Source organism: Halichoerus grypus, chromosome 4, assembly GCF_964656455.1.
Source record: "Halichoerus grypus chromosome 4, mHalGry1.hap1.1, whole genome shotgun sequence".
NCBI lineage: Eukaryota > Metazoa > Chordata > Mammalia > Carnivora > Phocidae > Halichoerus > Halichoerus grypus.
In genome coordinates this window covers 69690475-69696474 of record NC_135715.1, presented here as the reverse complement: position 1 = coordinate 69696474, position 6000 = coordinate 69690475, and the positions used below count along the sequence as shown (strand labels likewise).

The window sequence follows — 6000 nt, the reverse complement described above, 5'->3', positions numbered from 1 at the left end:
AAAAAAAAAAAAAAGCTCTTGGTAAAGCCATGGTAAGAAAGCCTTTAATGTGACTAAGGTTATATATTCAAAACCTATACCAAACTTCATAGGGGTAAAACATTAGAATCATCCCATTTGAAAATCAAAAACTCATTAATACTATGTCCTTTCTACATTATTCTGGTAGTTCTGGATAAAACAGTACATCAAGGAAAAGGATAATATAAGGATTAGAAAAGATGAAATAAAATTGTCATTATTCACATCAGACTGTCTACATAGAAAACCCAAAACAATCTTATCTGCCTTAGCTATAAAATGTTCATTTAAATTCATATAAAAAAACTACTTACATTTCTTTCAAAGACATCATATCGTTTACTTCTGTGGAAAAATAAAAACAAAAATAAACTCAGTAAGAAAACAAAATTAAAGAGAAAATATTGTTGCAAATTCTCAATAGCATAAATAGAATATTTATATCATGTTTACAACTCATAGTCAATTTTCAGCTGACCAAATATTGACATTTCATGGGTACTCCTCTAATATATATTTGGAATAATCTGTTTCTTCAAAGTTTGGCAGAACAATGAGTTTGTGAAAAACTGGTGAAAATTAAATAACATTTGTAATCTAGTTAACAGTAACATGCCAATGTCAATTTACTGATTTTGATATTGTACTACAGTTATAAAAGGTGTCACCATTGGGGAAAGATGGGTAAAGTGTTCATGGGGTTCTAGTCCATTCTCTTTTGCAACTTTTTGTAAATCTAAAATCATTTCAAAATAATAGAAAGTTAAAAAGAAAATACATGGGCCTCTTGTTTATGACTTTCATTAACATTTTTGTAATCAAACAGAAATCACATAGCACTTATTTCTTAATCCAGCTCATTGTTGCTCACATTAACTAGAAATGGAGTCCCTTAAAAGTCCTGTGTCAAAAAACTAAAGTTTTCACATTTGTGTTTCTCAAAGCTTGCACTATAGAATTTGATCTCTGCAGTAGTAAGCTCATGGGTATTAATGGTTGCTGTCTAAAAAAATCCGAGGGAGGTCATCTGTCATCTATAGTTCTCTGTCATGCATCCAGATTCTACATTAGTATAAATAATCTAGGCTTAAATGTAATTAAAGAGATAATCATGGATGGTGTCATCTACTCAATGATGTTCATAAAACTTCATAAAGATGATAGTTTAACCCATTGACAAGAGGTTATAATTGGAACATGATTGTAGCAAATCCTCTAACTAGCTTTGCATCCTTTGGTTTCTAATACCAATTTAAAATCACTTTGATTCATTTGGCACCATGGTTCCTCAATTCCATTTCCAGTCTCTGGATTCAAAGATCATTCTATGCTTTAACTTAAAAGTTCTCCCTCTGCTCCCAGGTGTAGAGGCATCTCTGCAACTGACCAGAAGAAACCGTTTTGTCATCTCTCCTGTCATAGTTGCACTAAGTGCACTCAGCCCACCATGTGGCCCTTCGTTTGTCATTTTAATGGATCATTGGGCAGCTGCTATAAAGGGAGTCTATACAAAAACACCATGATCAGAGACCACATTCAAGAGAAGTTCAAAGAGGAATGAATAATGTGAGGCTTTTAGCTCTTATTGAATGTCAGCCTTTTTAAAGTTGAGAGTCAAAAAGGCTTTGAAAAAAAAGTCACCTTGTAAAATGACACAGTTCTATCCACTCTTTTTTTTTTTTTTTTTTGGAGGGATAAAGGATTCAGTTTCATTTATAGAGTTTTTAGAAAAACTAATAGCTAGAATTTTAAAGCCACTGGGCTACTTTCCATTTTAAAAGTCTATTTCTAATGTTCTAAAATTAAAATGGCAGAAATATTTTTCCACAACATGGTAATTTCTTTTTCTGCCATAGGTTTTCATGTGTGTCTCAGGCTGGCCCACCAGACAGATGTGCCTGAAATCTTTGCTCTGAAGAGACTTGCCACAGTGATGGGAGAAGAAATCCAAGCACCACTAGAGCATTCCAGGCTGCCAGAGGTCTCTGAGGTAGAAAAAATGAACATGCTTTCCTGTGCTTCTGTACGGTAGGAATGTAGTAAGAGGAAGAGTTAACATCTGAGGACAGTACCATATTCTGAGGTAATCACTGGCCCTTTGGCTGAGAGCCTCTTCTATATACAGCAAAGGGCTGGCCCAAGTTTTCTTTTTTCAGTCTTCCACTGAGCTCTTTTGGATTTTTCCTTTTCTTCATACAGAGACCATCTCCTTAGATTCCTAGGAAGTGGGCACTTAATGAAAGAAAATTGAGTTAACTTCCTCCTTTAGAGAGCATTTCAAATAAATTAATTTTTTGTGTTGTTATATACATCATTAAAATTGATTTTATCTAAGTTAATATTAGGAAAATGAATTCTAATGATTTTCAGATATTCCCTATCTTTATCCTATAAATATATTATTTCCAATGACTCATCCTTGAGAAATAGGTGACATTTCATAGATAGATAAAGCAACGCTCATAGAAGACAAGGATCCTTACTTTCAGTTGCCAAAGCACTAGGTTCTCAGGTTCTGTTACCACACTTGATTCGACTTGCATCAACTCCAGCTTCTCAACTTTGAGGTTAAAGGGGATCTCTAATGATCCTGATTCCTGAATCACTTATTTGAGAGGCCAGTCATTTGAAGCTGAGGAAATAGGAATAGAATCCCAGCTGACTTTTAGAGTGACAAGCAGAAATCAAAGTTGCTGGCTCTATCTTTGCTGAACTTCAATTTAATAAAGTGAGGATGTCTTTCTTACTATTTGAGGATTCTCTAACAGTGGTGTTTGAATCCCTCACCATTATTATTTAAGTTTTTATTTAAATTCCAGTTAGTTAACATACATTATTGTACTCTGATGGTTGGACATGTGGTGCTCAGTATAGAGATGGACCACAGGGATGGAAATAAGTGTGACCCTATGTGCATGCTTCCCTTAGTCCCCTGTAGATGCAGCTCCATATGATTACACCAGGAGCCAGCCTCAGAACTCTTCTATCCATTGTTCCCAGGGAGACACAACTGTCCAGAGTTGACACTCCAGTCGAAACCCACTTGCCATCCCTGAGCTAACAAAGGGATGAGTTACAGACTCACAGAGGCTAAGAGAGTAAAATGATTTCAGAAATATAGAAAATGATATTTTTAATGAGAGAAAGTTAGAAAATTTACTGACATCTTGCAGAATATCTGAGAGACAATTTAGTAAATGTGCTAGGGAAGTACATTTAGGAAGGCGAATTGCAGACAAGAACCCTCTCCATCTTGCTCTCGTATATTAGATATGCACAGGCCAAATATAAATAATTTGCTATTACTTGTTTGATCCCTGTGTTTTGTCAGTTTGGCTCATTGAGAACTGACAATGTGGCAAGTCAGCTAATCGATATTTGTGTGTGCCTACTGAGTGCTGGAAACTTTGGCAGGCAGTAACAAATAACTAAACAGAAGTATTATTTAATGTTGGCTAATGAAAACTGTTGTTTCAACACAATGACTGTCATTTTTAGTGAGTGACATGGATTTTTTTTTTCCTGTTAAAATTTACATTTAATCCCAAATATAAGGCAGCAATGCATAGTGGTTAAGAACACAGACTGTAGCCAGACTGTGCTCTTTGGCTCAAGTCTCAACTCTGTCACATTATGGCTTCGTGACATTGGGTAAGTTATTCAAGCTTTAAAAATGAGGAAAATAATACCTACATCATATGATTATTATTAGAATTAAATGAATTCATATTTGAACACTGCTTAGAACAATGGCTGGCAAGTAATACTACGCCAGAGTTTATTAAATAAAAAATCTCTTCTTAAAGTGTGCTAACATGGAATAACTGTAGATATTATCAAATCTAGTTGAATTGCAATAGATATGATTATCTCTGTCTTTTAGTTAAAAAAGCTAAGACCCAGAAAAATAAAACATCTTGGCTAAAGATCCAATAATTAGCAAAACTGATAGTCATGTCTATTTACACTGCCTCTGAGGCATATGTAGCCACCATCAACATCGAGACAAGGCCACCCACAAGCAAAAAGATTACAATTCACTGAAAGCTCAGATAATTATTAGCATTTTTCAGCAATAAATTATTTTTTAATTAAGGTATGTACATTTTTTAGACATAATGCTTTGTCCATTTAATAGACTCTAGTACAGTATAAACATAATTTTTACATGTACTGGGAAACAGAAAAATTTTTTGACTTGCCATAGTCACTTCATTGCAGTGGTCTGGAACCAAATTCACAGTATCTCTGAGGAATTCTAGTACAAAGAGCATAACTGACATGATGGTGAAGCCAGAGGGGAAAACTACTGGTTCCTTTGTCCTGGATAATGATACCCAACATTGCCAATAACTGGATTATTTTTCTGTGTGGTTTCATTCCACTGACTGAATTTGATTGTTTTGTCTCTAAATCATTGTCTGCATGACCATAATTATCGCAATAAAAATAGCAAACATTCATCACCAATGAAATTTCCATATATCCCTTGTTTTAGGCAATCACTGATCTGCTTTCTATAAAGAAAGTAGTTTAAGATTAGTTTACATTTTCTAGAATTTTATATAATGGAATCATACAGTATGTACTATTTTTTTTAATCTGGTTTCTTTCACTCATGTTTTCAAAATCATTTATGCTTTTGCTTTTTATTGAAGAATAGTAACCCACTGTATAGTGTTATAGGTTGAATTGTGCCTCCCCAACCCCCCCCCACAAAAAAAGATATGTTGAAATCCTGAACTCCAGTACTTTAGAATGTGACCTTATTTGGAAATAGGGTCTGCACAGAGGTAAGCAAGTTAAAATAAGGCTATTAGGGTGGACCCTAATCTAATATGACTGGTGTCTTTAAAAAATGGGAAAATTTGGACACAGAGAAATGCACAGAGGGAAGATGATATAAAGACACAGGGTGAACATCAACTACAAGTCAAGAAATTCCTGAGGCTGCCAGAGGCTAGGAGAGAGGCCCAGAACAGATCTCTTTCATACCTCTCAGAAGCAACCAACATTTTGGATTTCTAGCCTCCAGAACTGTGAAACAATAAATATCTCTTGTTTAAGCCTCCCATTTTGTTATGGCAGCCCTATGAAACTAATACATGTGAATAAACAAAATGTTTTTGTCCATTTAGCTCTACTGATAGACAGTTGGGTTGTTCCCAGTTTTGAGCTATTAATAAAAGCTGCTATGAACATTAATGGCTTCTTGTAGACATACGTTTTCATTTCTTTTGGTTAAGTATCTAGGAGAGGAAGGATGGATTATATAGTAAGTATGTGCTTAACTTTTCTAAGAAACTACCAAACTCATTTCCAAAATGATTGTACGATTTAAAAATCTGACCTATGAGAGGCACACCATGAGAGTTCTATTTCCTCCACATCCTTGCCAATACTTGGTTTGACTGGTCTTGATTTTAGACATGCTAATAGGTGAGTAGTGGTATTTCATTGTGATTTTAATTTGCATTTTACTAATAACTAATAATATTGAACATCTTGTCATATGCTCATTTACCATCTATATTATCTTCTTTGGTGAAGCATCTATTCATTGTTTTTGCTTATGTCACTGGTTGTGCATTTTCTTATTACTGAGTTTTGAATATTTTTTATATGTTCTGGATATATATTCTTTATTGATTTATAAATATTTTCAAACTTTAAAAAATTGTTTTGACTTTGTTTTATACTTTTCACCATATAATAACTCAAAGTAGATTATAGTCCTGAATATAAAACCTAAAATTATAAAACTTCTAGAAGAAAGCAAGGAGGGAACATTTGTGACCTTGGGTTAGGCAAGATTTCCTCAATATGACACCAGAAGCATAATCCATAAATGAACAAATTGGTAAAATAGACCTTATCGAAATTAAAAATGTCTGCTCTTTAAAACTGATGGTTACTGGAGGGGAGGTGGTTGGAGGTGGTGGGGATCCGTTAAACAGGTGATAGGGATTAAGGAAGGCA

At 34.3% G+C, this 6000-nt stretch overlaps 1 protein-coding gene across 5 annotated transcripts in view; it reads right to left on the bottom strand.

Annotated features, from left to right (window-relative positions):
* Positions 1-335: 335 nt before the first annotated feature.
* LOC118521761 (uncharacterized) overlaps positions 336-6000 on the bottom strand; it is a 479907-nt gene continuing 474242 nt past the window's right edge. For all 5 annotated transcript variants that reach the window (XR_013447025.1, XR_013447026.1, XR_013447020.1 and 2 more), the window contains 2 exons: positions 2094-2253; positions 336-366 (listed from right to left, as the gene is read on the bottom strand). The gene's annotated coding sequence lies outside the window, so the exon portion shown is untranslated. The remainder of the gene's footprint in view (positions 367-2093; positions 2254-6000) is intronic.